This window comes from Lagopus leucura, unplaced genomic scaffold, assembly GCF_019238085.1.
Source record: "Lagopus leucura isolate 7727_CA_CO unplaced genomic scaffold, USGS_WTPT01 Super-Scaffold_100004, whole genome shotgun sequence".
NCBI lineage: Eukaryota > Metazoa > Chordata > Aves > Galliformes > Phasianidae > Lagopus > Lagopus leucura.
The window spans coordinates 25,233,882-25,250,514 of record NW_024962264.1 but is presented as its reverse complement, the minus strand read 5'-3'; the positions used below and the strand labels follow the sequence as shown (position 1 = coordinate 25,250,514).

Here is a 16,633-nt window from a genome sequence, read left to right as displayed (position 1 = left end):
TAAATTTAATATGCACACTCAAACACTGAATCATAAATTTTCTTGAATTTCACATAGAGCAAATTTTTGCTCTATAATTCTCAGAGAGAATTTTTGTTGGAAGAAAGGAATTTATTGGGCATGAGACTTCAGTCATTCCAGCATTTTTTTCTTTATAACTGATAGTTATCCAGAGCACATTGTAGCCTCTGAAAAATATGTTTTCTTTTAGATTTAAATCCAAATGTTTTAAGTAGTCTCCCATGGAGATGAAGTTCATACTATTTTAAGAGTTGCAAAGGCTAATGGTGTAGAAAATGGAAAATGAAGTCTAAAAACCAGATACAAAGTTATAGAGAGAGAGAGAGCGCGCACATCAGTTATTTTAGGCTGCTTGAAAAAAGTAAGACAAGAACACTACTCAGTACAGCAAGATGACAACTAGTCAAGAACAACCCAGTGAAGAGCATCTCAGGAGTCAAGTCCAGAAGATCAAATCAGAAACAGATCTGCAGTTTATCCTTAGTATACTTAGAACTCAGAGCAGGATTTACAAAAGCATTAACACAAGTCTACCTCTGACATCACTGCTATCTACATAAAGGAATTGCAAAACACTCTGAAAATCTCACTATCACTTGACAACACCACAAGCTCCACATATGTATCCCTCCTCAACCACAGGGAGGTATCAAAACAAATTCAAATTTAAATCCAACAGGATCCATAAGCATCATGTTTTTCCTGTTTTGCTCACAGCTGTCACCACACACTCAGTCTGGTCTGCAACCAGGTGTATCTGCTTGCTTTCAGTCTGGCCAATCTAGTAACCCCTTAGTGTCCTTTAGGAAAGACCCATCTGTTATATGAGGAACTGAGGAACTACCAGATGAAGACGAGTGTCTGAGTGTAAGTAATTTTGAGCAATCACAATAGATGAAGTGAAAAAAATACAGCTAAAGAAATGGAGAGACTCTCTTGAATAACTTCCTGAAAGCTTATATTTTAATGACAAGATGTCCAGCGCTGAGCAATCTAATCCCAGCACTGTTTTAGAAAAATGTCATGCTCAAAGCTAAGAAGGATTCAGGTGTGAAGAGCAGTTGTGCTTGTTTGTAAGTTACACTGAACATGTTAAATAATGTCGGAAATCATGAATACATTTGCCTGGTCTCCTTTTTTGGTAGATTTGTAGAATGTAACTTAAAATTTACAATTGCAAATCCTAGAAGTCACAATGACATACAGCTTCCTTGCTATATTGTAAGGTTAGATTTGTTATGTGTATATAAAAAAATATATATTTTTTATTTTGAACTAACACTGACTACTACACTTCGATTCTATGATTCCTAGGGCCTTCCGAGTACTTTTTGCCTCATTTTCTATCTGAACCCATGAAAGCATGTGTCAATTTTAGGATGTGTATTCTGGTAAGAAAACAAACTATTTTCCTCTATGCATATCATTTACACTCAGCTCTCACATCACAATCCTCCTTAGCAAGGTGACTAACTTTAATAGCTACTATGAACATAAGACTCATATTTACTAAAGCTTCTAAGATTCAGCCATCTTTGCAATGAAACTACAGGACCATCTTCTGTTGAGAAGCAAAATAAAAATCCAGGTGAAGAGGAAGGATCTTACCTAAACACTCAACAAAATTGTTTACATTTACATGATTTTAACAGAGTGAAAGCATATCCATTCAGAAGGTAAACTGTATGATTGAAGAGATCACTGAAATGAGCCAGCTAAAAACTGCTTTATTTGCAAGGACACAGTTATCTAAGAACTGAAACATAGAGATACTAGTATTTCGGACCAGGTTGAAAAGCCAATACTGGAAATACAGAAAGCTTTATTCCTAATGGCTTTGGGAAAACATTTCTGGGCCATACTGGACAATAGTAAACTCCTCTGAACCACGCTATTGAATTTCAGCCTTCTGCACTACCTTTCTTATCAAAGATGAAAGTTGTTTGCAAACTACTGATTCTGGCACTCAAGATTCTCCCTCCTGGCAATTGATATGACCTGACAGCTATGTATTAATGTGTCTGATAAGTCTATTCGGGAATTCACCGCTAAGTAGCAGTAACTAGCATTCTTAATCCCCTCAATTCAGAGCTCAAATATTTAGGCCTTCTTACTGTCTCAGTATTTCTCCAAGCAAAATCCATTTGAAGTAGTATCCAGACTACATTTCATTTGCATTCAGATTACAATTAAATCAAGAATTATAAGAAAAGCTTGTTACTCGGTGCAAGCAAGCCTAACTAGTAATATTGACATTGACCCACCATTCAACTATTTGATTTACATTAGAGTCTCAAGAGGAACTTTCCTTTGTGCAATTGCAAAGTGGTTATGTATGAGCACCTGTAACATTCCCTTGGGGGTAAACTTCTCTGATCACATTTGCATGTAAATCACGTCATTAACCAAGTAGCTCTCTAAGTTAGTTCTAGGTCACCAGTGAGGGAAGACTGAACAACAGGAAAAACCCTCAGTGTGACTAAATCAGTACAGTCCTTTAACCAAATGTTTCCACAGAACCAGTTTCCCCATTTAGCTTAACATTTTGTTGGGCTTCTGCTGTAACTACAAGACCTAGGAACAAGTAGTGATTTAGCTTGGGATTTCCCTTTGTACTTGCATATACTCAACCACAGGAAAAAAAATGAAACTCATTTGTTTCAAAATTAAGATAAATACTTAGACAAATTATACTGGTAGGTCCTTCGCATCATACTCTACTCTTATTCAGAAAATGAAGTTTATTTGTCAGCAGGTTACTGGGTTCAATCTCTGACATTCTAGTATTACATATTAGAAAGATGCATAATTCATATGCATTTTCTCTATTATCTGTTCATAGTTGTCTTTAAATTCTGCAAGGTTTATTTAGCATTCAAACCACATTCTTCTATGATACGAATTCAATCAGAGATTACTGAAGCCTGTACTTCTAGATAAAGCCCACAGAAACTGAAGTAACAAAAGTTAAGGAAAGCCATTATGCAGGGCATTATTCCTGATAAAGGAAGTCTCAATATTTTATTAGATAGTAGCAAAATTCTATGCGAAGGATGCAGTTTAAACCCTCCTCTCTCCATGTATGCACTCAGTAGCCAGTGGTACAAGAGAGAATTCCAGGAAGAAAACAGGCAGCAGACTATTCTTCTGCTCCCATATGAGTAATCGAGCTGGAGCTCCCTCCAAACCTAGGAATTTTTAATAGATTCATGTGTCACAGCTCATGATCTTATTCTATACCTTCATTGATAAAAAAAATCCTTTGTTCATTTATGCCAGAATGCTATTAATACATGATCTTTATGTGAGAAAATTCAAAGATAAGTTAACCACCTCTACAACCATTTTATTCAGTCATTCAATTTTTAAGAAAATAGAAATAGTGTGTTCTGTATCCTAAGATATGGAGCCACAAAGGAAATTTCAGTAATTAAAACTAAAGATAACATTGCTCAACTCAGTAGTCCTTCATTAGTACTTAATTTCCTTCATTTAAGACTTGATGAAGGGTAGGCTGTTCCTGCTATCCAGAGAGACCTAGACAGGCTCAACCAATAGGGCCAGGAGAAAAATCAAGACATTCAACAAATTTAAGTGCGAGGTGTTGCATCTGGAATTATGGAAACCCACTGTCAATAAAAGCTGAAAGAAAGAATTGAGCACAGCCCTGCCAAAAAAAGATTTTTACCTCCAGGTTCCTCTCTAATGAGGAGAGCTACACAAGTTTTGAGCAATTTCACAAAGATAAGCACAAGCTTTAAGTGAAATCCCCTATCAAATAATACAAATGCATGAAGCATAAGAAACATGCTATGGGCTTGCTCAAAACATAGCAGAATCACATAGTCATCCGAGGCTCCTCCAGATAGTTCAACCACCTTCCAGCTTCTCAGTTAAGGAGGTGCTTTAGCCCAGCTTATCAATCACTGATTAGCTTCTCTGACCACACACACCTGCAATTAACCTGTATATTCTGACCTCACCAGCAGAAGAAATTGGGTAGGACTTCGAATTTCAGTACTTTAGGTACTTTAATCATTTTAATTTTTACATTAATTTGAGACCAAAGGGGATGTATTTTTAAATCAGAACATGTGTGCTTCTCTCAAAGATGAGATGCAATAAGCTACATCCAAAACCTACAACTCCCCTGGAGACTGCCAGCAATGGGCTTCGAAAGTTGCACATTATGATTTCATGTTTTACTAAAATACATGTTCTACCTTTTTCAGTAGGAGAATATTTTTCTTCCTCACTCATTACACATCCTTATCCTACATCACTGCTACCTAACTTGTTGCTGCCCACTTTATATTTGTCAAGTGTATGCTCCCACACAAGCCTCATAAATCTGCACTTAATCTTATTACCTTGCATGATCTGGCTCTCTTGCTGAAACACTGGCTATGATCACTGACAGCTGGTTCAGGCTGCAATTACAGACCTTCTGTCCAATGCAGGCTTATCCTGAATAGGGTTGTACTTCCTTTTGCATAGTGTGCTCCAGGTCACTATACCTAATCAATGTCTCAGAGGGTAGAGATAACAAAAAATTGCTTCCTCTGTCTTAGAGCACTGCATTTGGAAAAAAAAATAAATACCAGGAAAGCTTCTATCAGAGACACTATACTTCTTCTCAGTGCTCTGCCCAGCTTCAGTCAGACAGATATGAAAAAAAAGGAAACCCACCCAGGCATATCATGTTACTGCTCTGGAACAGATACCCTGAAGAACAAAATTCATAGAATCTTTAAGGTTGGAAAAGACCTCTAAGATAATCAAGTTCATCTCCAATCCGCTCTGGCCATGTCCATTAACCACGTCCCTCAGTGCCACATCTGCACAGTTCTTGAACACCAGCAGGGATGGTGATGCCACCATCTCCCTGGGCAACATGTTTTAACACCTCACCACTCTAAGAAGAAATTTTTCCTAATATCCAACCTGAACCTCCTTTGGTGCAACTCAAAGCCACCATCTTTTGTCCTATCACTGTTACTGGATGACCCTCATCTCACCAAAACTTCCTTTCAGGAAGTTGTAGAGAGCCATAAGTTCACCTCTTCTACAGACTGAACAACCTCAGTTCTCTCAGCTGTTCCCCAGAAGACTTATGCTCCAGGCCCCTTACCAGATGCCTTGTCCTTCTCTGTGCATACTTCAAGGCTTCAATGTCTTTCTTGTGACCACAGTGAGATCAACATGTGTAACTAAAGCAGAAGCAATTCCATACTGTCTGTTCCTCAAACATTCAGATATTCCACAAGCCAGCATAACCTCATGTTTAATGAGAACCCATTAAACAGTACACCAATCCTATTAAAGCAACGTGAAATGGCTGAGCCACCAGATGCCAAAGACTTGCAATACTATTAACAATAAGCTATGGAACTCTCATGCACAACCCTTTCTCTGGAAATAAGATTCTCACATTTTCTAGCAAACTCAAGGAACATTAAATCCAACTGGCAGCTCAGAAAAGAATGTGCAAGAGGTAATCTTTAAGCAGTTTCTGGCGGATTCCTTAGCATACAAAAAAGATACCCATAGAATTCACATAGGATTCTTGACCAAAATGAAGCTCTTATTTCTCAAGCCTCAGTTCTTCCCCTTAAACACATTTAATCTTTTTGATTTCCTGGGCTTTTTTAGCTTTAAATTGCTAGTGGGGCTCTAAGTTCAGTCTAGTCTAGATAACACTGTATTAAGCTCTAAATAGTCACTGTTTAAGTTCCATTAAGTAAAGTCACACCAACTAAAGGTAAGCATTTCATACTGCAGGGAATACACATTTACCAGTTAAAAATACAATAAATTCACATAACTTGCATCCATCTGGACATTTTGGTGTCTGAAAAGTGAGGTAAAGAATTCTTCTTTAAAGTGACAAAATGAAACCTTAAAAACAAACAGAAAAAACACCACCACCAGAACACAAATTCAAATGCAGTCAAAGTTCACCTGGAAAGAAATTAACATTTTCAGTTTCTAAGAATTTGATGGTTTGTTTTAAGACAAAAGCTAATGGTCCTATTGGGCTCTATTGGAAAGTGTTTTGTTCAAGGGCAGACTTCCCTATTTTTGGTATTTCTCAACCACATCTTGTACAATAACACAAGTCCCTAACAGAGAACTTGCTTAAGCCTAGGAAAGGATCCTGGTATTTGCCATCCCCTTGTGATTCAGAAGCATGTTACCTTTAAGAGCTAACAGATACCACTGGAGGGCTTCCTCACCTCCCTTTTATAGTCTCGCGGGGTGGGAGGGGATTAGATAAATGCAAAGTCACATACTTCATTCAAACCTCTGCTAAACATCATGCACAGATATCATGCTTAATTACATCACTTTACATCCACTGTAATGATTGGTTATTGCCATCATCTAATTACAGCACAAAGTATAGTAAGCAATTTGTTCACCTGGAACTAATTTTCAAAGCCATGCATCAAACATACTATTTATGAGGAGAGATTAGGGCAGAGAACAGTAAGGATGCATGCTTATATTGCCAGCAATCAAGATAGAGGATGATGCAAGCTGCAAACTTCTAAAATTTAAAAAAAAAAAAAAAAAAACAAAAACAAGGATACGATTTATATGATAACATTATTCATGCTGTTATCAGGAGCTTAACATACATACTATGTTTCACTATATAAACCAAGGCAGCTGTTTGTCTGCTAGTAGTTGAGATATAAACATGAGTTCTTGCGCACATACTGAGGGAGGCAATTAATGCCCTTCAGCTCTGTCTAAGCCAAGCACTTTTCAGGTGAACTGGAAGTAGCAGCAGGCAATTAAGCATCAGCTCCTTGTCCACAAAGATGTGAAAAGCAAAGTAAGACAAAAACAAACCATCCTAGCTTCTGGAATGCCTGCCACACCCCTGGCATTTATTTCAATGAGAAGTCATAGAATCATTAAGGTTGGAAACCTGTAAGATCAGAGTCCAACCACAGACCCATCCCCACCATGCCCATTGACCAGGTCTCTCAATGCCACATCTCCACAGTTTTTGAATACCTCCAGGGACAGTGACTCCACCACTTCCCCATGCAGCCTATTCCACTGCGTAACTGCTCATCTGAAGAGGAAATGTTCCAGTAATCAACTGTCAATAATTAATATCCAACCTGAAGATACAGAGGAAAGCAACACTCCACAGGCATCTCAAAAAGAAACTGATCACTGTAAACACAGGTCTAACAACATCACTCCAGCCACCTACCTCATACACAGAAGAGCTGCCCTTATCAGGCAACGTGCAGCCTAGGAGCTCTGCAAGAAACTTTGCCATATACAAACAGCGAGGAAGGGGTCTTCCTTGTCACTGTGCCAGGCAAATATCCTTTGGCAAGGGGACAGCTCAGTGGAACATTTCTTCGTCGCCGCAGATCCAGGGCTGCTTTTGGGGTTTGCTATCCAGGCCATCTGCCAGCATCATTCTACCAAGGCTGCACAGGTTCACTGGGTGGTAGCTGAGATGGCTTACAAAAGCAAATCAAATAAACCAGCACAGTGCTGGGCTTCTCAGTGTTTGCTTCTCCTCTTTCCTGCTGAATGTCACTATTCCTATAGTAAAGGAAAGGGGCCCCGCAGAGGGGTGGTGAGAGGGACAACGCTGCAGAGCTGCAGGCAAACAGACTGAGGCAAGCACTGTAAATCACCTCAAGGTACAGCATTTATTCTGTGCACAGTGAATACATCTCCTTCCTGCCCACACACAACACACCCTCAAGCAGGATTCCATTTACACTCAGGAATACTTCAGTACTTTGAAGTCTGATAGCAAAGGAATAAAGTGGATTTATTTCACAGGATCACAGGATCGTAGAGGTTATTTCCAGCCATTATTGCTAGTGAGTTGCATCCTTTGTAGAGCATCTCTGTTGCCATCAGAAAAGCAGCATGCCCCAACTGTCCACATCACCCTAAGATGTTGACTACTTCATTCCACCCCAGGATGCTGCAGTAGGCTTGGGCAACTGCTGCCCAAGGTTTATGATCCGAGAAGCATGCTGAAGTATAGGTTACGCATTGTACAAAGGAAGAGCTCTCCTATAGAAACAAAGCCACCCAACCTCTAATTCCATCATCAGAAACAAAGTAACAACCTCAAGACAGCAGCAGGGCTCCTACTCAATCCAACTTCCCAGCCAAGGGTACTACACAAGCTGTAACTGCACAGTCAGCGCCCTAAGAGGCATAGTACAAAACCAATCCTGCCCATCTTTGTGCTAAAATTTATAGGAATTGATTGAACCCAGTGAAATATAATGAAGTCATCATCAGCATTAAGTACCTGAAGCACAGCTTTGGTGGCTGCTGAGCGGGACTCTCCTTTTTTAGTGCTCTGACAGCAACATGTCAGAAACAGCCCATGAAAATGCCTGTGTGCACGTCACTCCTCTCAAATCTGCCTGTGTGCCACAAGCACTGGCTAAGTTCCTAACACCAGCTTTACATCAAGTATCAAGGCCCTAATCTTCACCAAAAAAAGAAAAAAAGTCTGAGAATTCAAGTTCAGAGGAACTCAATTCTCTGCTAGCAGAAAAACAGGCTTAACTGCTTGGCAGCAGCTGAAATAGCACATGGTATCTCAATAGCACTAGAATTTAAGCACATGCTGTCAGGTCAGTATAGCTCCCTGCTCTACCAGTAATCTTGTGATAAACTTGTATTTTCAAGCAGCCCTAGCATAGCTACAACATTTGATCCATTTTTCCTTGTGAAGTGCAAGTTTTATTTGTTTTCCATACAACAGGTACAATGGGTTATCAGAAAAGTAAAAACACAAATGGATTTTGGATGCCATCAGTGGCAAGGAAGGAACAGAATACTAGCACAACACTTTATTTGCACAGAACAGATGAGCTGCCTAGATGCCCAGCGCATCTCTTATACAGTCAAGACAGAAGAGACTGCATTGCACAAACTATTTAAGAGAGTTTAAGTACTCTAGACAATAAGTGGCATGCACCTGTTCTAATCAGCTTAGTCTTGCCCCCAGCCCACTCCCATCTACCTCATTTCCTGGACATTCCCCACTACATCCTTTTATTTCCAAATCAATCACTGCCTCACTAACAAACTATAGGGATTTAAGAATCCTCTCATTCAGTGAAAGAGGGATTTTCTCATTTAATATCTGAGTTGGCTTTATGCTGCCTTGCCCCTGGCTAGGATAAAAGGAGTACAAAAGGAGGTGCTCTAGAGGTTTGATGCCTTCCTCAGCTCAGCTGTTCGAGGAACACCACCTGCTGTGGAGTGAGCCAATCAGTCAAATTTCATGTTCAACACTTCATGTCATGAATAACAGCTATCCCAGGGGGACTGTCTGAGGCCTTGGATGTTGCACGCTGTTTTAAGATATAATTCAAGGACATTAAATAATTTAAGTAGGGTCTTGTCTGATGATAAGTACTTTTTTTTCCTCATTAGACAGTTCTACATTCTTCACCAGCTGCACAAATCAGCTGTTTTGAAACCATCATAAATTTTGATGACTGACCCTTTGAAATCATTCCCAGCACAAGTTGCAAGCCCAACATAGTCTGTGAAAGCCTTGGCTTCCCCTAGAATGACTTTATATCCTGCCACACTCAAAACATGACATTAAATCATGTTTGCAGTATAGTCTGCTGCAGTCTGCTGATATACTAAGCTGAATTGTGTCTTCATAGGCACAAATTCTTGTGTGCATCTTACACTAGACCCAAAGTTAAACAATCTGATAAATTTAGGTAGTCTCCAAAGAGAAGACATTTGAGATAAAAATAGAGAGCAACACAATACAGAAAATATTTTGTTTTGGATGTTTTGACAGTAGTCTTTGATTCCAGTTATGTCTGCCCCAAAAGAAGATTCCACGTTTTAACATTCACAGGTTGAATCCCATTCCATTTAGGCAGCACACCTGCAAAAATTTGGCATCCATGGCACTACATATGTCCTTATTCTAGCAAGCTACAAAAATTGCTTCTTGCCATGTATTTTTGCTAAACACGAGTCAAACTGAAAGTGTCCCTAACTTGACAACCATGCCTTATTTCATTATGGATGCACACTTAGAAGCAACAAAGGTGTACTGAGCTCTGTACACAAAAATCCATTACAATTCAGTTAATGGTACCCTTTTTTCTGTTGGACACTTATTTTTCTTACATGCAAAGCTACTCAGGAGGTTCCCTCTGCTTTGTACTGTTTTTGTAATATGCAGGAAGGCACCAAAAGGAATTGAGAACCGCAGAAATACAGTCTGACACATCATACTTGGAATGAGAACAGGTTGCTTCATTTGAAGTGCTGATACTACTTTCAATCAAGAGAACACATCCAGAGTAATTGTTGTGTAGGAGAAGAGACTGTTATGCTTCCTTGGTTACAAGTTACTTATTTGCCAAAAATTAAGTAAACAGAAAAAATAATTAAAACTATTTTTTGTACTGTAGAAATATCACATGACAATCACAGAAAAATGCTAAGCTCATAATAAGCTTAATATAGAGTTTCAGACACAGATGCAATACCTCCTATTGTCTCTCTTTTTTAAAGGAGATAAAGATCCCAGAACAAGAGAAAAACAATAGCAAACAAGCCAGAAATTTTATGAGAAGTAAAATAAAAAGCCTGAATTAAGAAAAACAGGTTTATTTTCTCCCCACTTGTGCTCTTATGTCCTCATACCTCTATAACTGCATTTTATGGAAGCTAAGTATGACATAGAACAGGATAAATAAATAATGGCTACAATAAAACCAATCTGCTTCTCAGCTTACCATGCAGTTACGCAGCACCTGCAGCACTTCTACAAAATGAAGCAGTATTAACAGGTCCATGGGGGGAAAAAAAACTTCTAGGAAACTGTAAAAGAATAAATTAGGGACAGGATGCAATCTTAAGACCCAGCCAACTACACCAGAAAAAAAAAAAAAAAAAAAAAACAAAAAACGAAGTACATGTATAAACATAACATTGATCTAAATTATGCCTCTCCTTCAACAAGCAGGATACCTGCCAGGAAGCTTTGCAGTGATTCCTGTCTACGGCTGACACTTTTCTCTGATTAAAATCTGAGCACGATTCATTATGAAGAACAACTAGTTGTAGTTCAAGATGTACCTCAGATCACTCTGCTCCACAGAATTTCAGGGTGGTCTGGGGCAGCATGTTTCCATCCCAACTGAGAAAGCGTTGGCAGAAACACTGTTGCCGAAATGTTGCACCAGGGAGGGTTCAGGTTGGGTATTAGGAAACTTCTACTTTCAAAAACAGGGGAAGTACATCGGCACAGGCTGCCAGGGAGGTCACCATTCTTGGAGGTGCTTGAGAACCATAGAGATGTGGCACTGAGGGACATGGTCAGTGGGCATGGAGGAGATAGCCTGGGGCTAACTCTGTGATCTTAGAGGTCTTTTCCAGCCTTTACGGTTCTAAGGACTGACTGGTTAGCACTATGCTTATGCTGTGGCATGTTACAGCAGTTGTGGAAGCTGTGACATGTAAAAGCAATGCTTCATTAAAAGCACAACGAGCAGGATTACTGTTATCCTGCGATCATAAATTTGGCCAAAAAAAATCAAAAGTAACTTTTTTTTTGCTGGTGACATTGAATAGCATAATAAAACACACTTGAAGCGCAAGAGAAAGAAAGGAAATGAAACAATTTCTTTATCACCTACTGAGGAGATGCAGAAGATGCAATGATTGGAGCTTAGACCTGCCTTTGCAGGCAGACCCTCTCCCTCACAGCAGCAGAGCAGCAGTGGAAAGGGTGAAACCGGCAGGGGCTGTGACAGATGCCAGACCTCAGCCTGGGAGGTCTGTGGGTCCTCTGAGAGGGAAGGGAAGCGATTTCTTGACAAGTAGATGGACACTTTCCAAAGGAGTATCTGCACTAGGGATTTGTGTTGTGTGCCTCAAAGTTTGTGCCAGTGACAGCAGTGGGTATTATTAGCTTCCTGCATAAGTAGTGTTACGACAGCTTGGGTGAAGAAACCTTTTCCCAGAAAGTGACAAAACCACAAAACACTAAGTTGGGACATTAAAGACATTGGTACAGATGCTGTGCTAAGCTGTGTGCCAATACAAAGCTAAAACACAGTGCTAACAAGTGGAGTACTGACTGCTAACCTGGAGAGAAACCTGAGTTCTTTAAGAGCTTCTGGAATGCTTTCTTCTAGAACTTAAGTTTAGAAGATCTCAGGTTTTGCAACTAAATTTGTATTTTCTTCTTAGTTACTTATCAGCCTAACTTCTAACTGCAGATTTATATGTAGATAAATATCTATATTTACATAAGGTACTTCCTACCCTATTAGCATAGCTACAGCCACTGTGCTGTGTACACAAGGCAGTATTTTGCCATATGCTATCAGAATTTTGGAAACAGTTTGTGAAAGATGAATGTGCTTTAAGCACAAATGGGAAGCCGAGTAAACTACTTAATATTCTGTAGTGGTCCCATGATGAGCAGCTGGCATTCCCAAGTAATGGTTTAATTCCACTTTATTTCATGTGTTTTATTGCAGCACCTGCGGTGTGAACAGATTGGGGCCCCATGCAAATGCAAAGTAAATCACAGTCCCTGTCCTAGAGAAAAGACAACATAAAAGAACTGGCATACATGGTGACAAGACCAATAAAAGCTGACTCTGGTGGAAGACCAAGGGCATGAAGTAATGAAACTAGTTGTGTTGGCAACTAGTTAGCAACTTCCTGAATAGCCATTGATCTGTGAAAGCAGAGGCCAAGTAGAAAAGTCTTTCCTGGAAATAGTCAGAGTTAAGGCCTTATCTTTTATACTATCACCCATATGGTGATAGTAAGAAAAAAAAAAAAAGCAGACCTTTCTATACCCTCCAGAGAAAGATGGCCTTTGGAAATACAGCATTTCTCCAGCAGACCTACAGATTGTTCCCTAACTTCCAGAATATGATTCAGTCTGCTTTTCTGATGCAGGAGAACAGCACAGAGAGGTGTTCACGGCCTTAATGTCTTCTTCCATATATCACTTCCCATCAGTGATATACATCCCATAATGAATAAGAAAAATAAAACAAGTGGAAAATGTGCTCCTCATAAAGCATAATTTCTTTCTTTTGTTGGCAGAAAAAAAGACAATACATGGAGCCAAGACATCTGACTCAGATCAGTGACCCTTTCAGCAATATACTGATACAAAGAAAGCTAGTTTTATGACATTAATCTAGATTGCTGTAGACAGGTGCCTATGTCAGATGACTGCCATCCCTTCCTGCTTGTTTGGTTGGTATCAAGTGTGGATTAATCTAACAAGAAAGATTCTTGCAGAGCAAAATAAGGCACACTAGAAACATATTCAAGTGTCTGCTTCCATACATAATAAAACTCCTCTAGATCAGAGGGAAGGGCAGATGGAACTAGATGAGCACTGAAAAAAGTAGGCATGCACAGGGGAAGCAAAACTTCTACTCTCCTTCAGTAAGTCTGTCCACTGTCTATCCCAGAGACCACAGACTCATGAAGGCTGGAAAAGACCTCTAAGATCAAAGTCCAACTGCAGCTCATCCCCACCAAATCCACTAACCTCAGTGCCTTATCTCCACATTTCTTGAATGCCTCAGTGGATGGTGATGCCACCACCTCTTGTGGCTTCCAAAAGGACCACAAAACAAAAAATAGAATGATTCCAGCACCAGATTTTAAGGTGGAGAACGGTAATATATAATAAGGAGAACATAGTATGTACTCTTATTTCAGTTTCATTTCTTCCTCTCCTGCAACAGAAAGCGGATCCCTTTCTCTACATTACATTAGTTCTGACAGAAGAAATGAAATACACAGTGAGAGCACAGGATAATAGGTCCAAGTCAGATGAAAGATGTAATGAATAGGCATGAAAATCTTATCCCACAAACACTGCACCATTTGTCACCCCGTGCTAGTTTAGAGATACCATTTTCTACATGTCTACTTCCAGAATTTAGTTCTTTTTATATTAATAGTCTTTTATGGAACAAGCCTCCATGTAACAATGTCCACGTGTCCAATATCACAAGTATTGCTCTAATGCCAAATAGAGGTGAAAAAGACATTTAGTTTCCGGGCAAAATGGTACATTTGAGAGCCTGTCTGTGTGACCTTTGCCCTGGAGCATAACAAGGTCCCTGATTTCAGCATCTCCAGCAAGGGTCTGCAGCCCATTTCATCTACTCCTGCCCACCTGGCTTATCTCTTCTTCTCACCCACCACATAAGACACAATCCTAGCTTTCTTTTTTTTTTTTTGACCAAGATGACTCACTTCCCCTTTTTTTTGAGGCCAAAAACACAGCATTTCTTTGTTTCAGAACCCCAGAAGCAGAAGACTGTTTTCTGATTCTATTCCAAGATTGTGTGAAAAGGTTGATGGAAAAAATGGGAAAGAGAAAGAAGGCATTTTTTAAAAGATCTATTAAAAAAAAATAGAAGTTTTAAGTAGCATCATCATTCTGCCCAGAATGCCCTTGGACATACAGATGCTGGGTGTATCAGCAGGCTCCGAGCGCCCTGCCGATAGCCATCACTACCTTCCCCTCTTCTAGAGGGTCAGCAGCCTCTGTTCACATGTGAGTAACCCTGCCCAAGACATTTTTACCTGTGGAATTCATGGAAATCAGCCCTGTTCTGTGCTATACAGGAGATTTTCCTCTAAATTAGCTTGCATTCAGCATCACAACTTTGTGTTGTTAAAGTCCCAAGTCTCACGTACGGAATCCCCTTCTGAGGAAACAGTTTCATCTCACCACTAACAAGACTTCATGTCTCCCATCTCTGGGTTTCCCTGTCAGTCTTTCCTCCAAAACCTCTTTTATTCCTTTTAAAATAGGCAGCATTATAAACTTCTAATTTCTCATTTGAGCTTTCCAAATTTTATATTTTAAATGTCAGCAGCGAGACTGCGTGTGTTTCCAAATCTTGTTCATATAGCCATCAATATTCTGAGATGCTTTTGCAAGGCCACCCTCAACAAGAAGCATGTGAGCGAAACTGTAATTTATATTTACTAACTCTTATTAAAAGATCACATCTCTTGAAACTGAGGTGGTATTCCATAAAAAAATAAAAGAATAAAAAATGTTTTACAATTTAGATTCCTCCAGCCCACAGTTGTTTCCCTCAACACACTTAGGTTCTGAGAAACATTCAATTTCAACCAACTGTTTTGGTCATAATTTGGAGATGTTTACTGTGAATAAATCCTATAGGACAGCAGCTCTGAAGATATGAAATAGGCCTAAGTTATTAGTCAGAGCCATTTTTTTTTTAAGCTATATCTAAATATACTAACAGCCTTTCCCATTTTTAGTTCCCCAAAACTCTACTCTTGCCCATTCACTTCAGAATCATAGAATCAGGTAGATCAGAGAAGACTGCTAAAATCACAATTTACACATTATGCAATATATAGATTTGCATCTCTTTCAGGATTTTTCTCTATAAATTTATCAGTTCACCTGGAAAGCTCCTAGAATGAGCTGTCTTCATTCAAAATGGGGAAAAGTACCAGCCATAAGCAATCCCCCATCATACTTGCTTACAGCTGAACAGATGTAAGTTTGTAAAATGCTCTACAAACCCTGGAGAGCTAAGATGTAAAGCATGCCTTTCTGACTGACTTAATTATATATTATTAAGTTTGTCACACACTCAGCTCCTGTCCCTTTCCAAAACACATGGCAGCTGTTAATTAAGAAAATGCAACAGCATCAACTATGTCCAGCACAGCCAAAATAGCAGTTAATGTGATGAGGGAGATCTGGAATTTTGCTCCTAACACATGCACAACATCCTTTTTGCTTCTTCTCAGTGAAAAGGATATTACAGTTACATGTGCTCATATGTAATGGCCACCTAATTCCCTCATTTAGCAAGGGCAAACTGTGTAGAGGCTTTGAGTTTAAAACCCAAAGGCTTTTTCCTTTTTATTTCAGTCTTGTTTAAGAAATCAGTAAGATCTTACATACAGAAGTTGACAGCCCTCAGCAATGTTTTACTTCACAAAATACTGTAGCATCCCTATTGTGATACGGTATTAAAAAGTATAAGTTTCAGATTTGAAAGAGTTAATCATGTTAACCCCCTTCTTTTTTTTAAATTATAATAACTTGAGTAATGACATAAAGTACATCAGCATTTCAGTCATACCGAGATATGCAAAATACAAATTTCCTCAGTACAGAAATTAGATCAATACAATAAGAAAGGTGCTATAACAAAGACACGATGATGGAAGGACTAGCATGATAGAAAGGTGCTATAAAGGAAAGGAAGATAATTACTCACCCATATCAGAAGGTGCTGGTTTTACAGGGGAAAACTTCACTAAAGAGGAACCTCCAGGAAGAGATCCTTCCTTGAAGGCAGTCAGCCCTTAAATGGGGGTCTAAGAGAGGTGCAGCCAGACTCCACCCCTTTCTATCACACAGCTGAATTGCCTTCACCTGTGCTCCCAGGGTTAACCAGGTGCTCAATCAATGGTTCAGGCTGTGACTCAACACTTACCATATGCTCAGTCAGGTGACGCTGGGTTTATAAACAAAGGTCTTGTATCTGGGAACTAACTGAAGATATCAATATTATCAAACCAC

At 39.4% G+C, this 16,633-nt stretch overlaps 1 protein-coding gene across 1 annotated transcript in view; it reads right to left on the bottom strand.

The window, feature by feature from the left end:
- The window catches only part of RASGEF1B (RasGEF domain family member 1B), a 116,417-nt gene extending 100,024 nt beyond the window's left edge, over positions 1-16,393 (bottom strand). Inside the window, exon 1 of the mRNA XM_042871637.1 lies at positions 16,329-16,393. The gene's annotated coding sequence lies outside the window, so the exon portion shown is untranslated. The remainder of the gene's footprint in view (positions 1-16,328) is intronic.
- Positions 16,394-16,633: the final 240 nt, after the last annotated feature.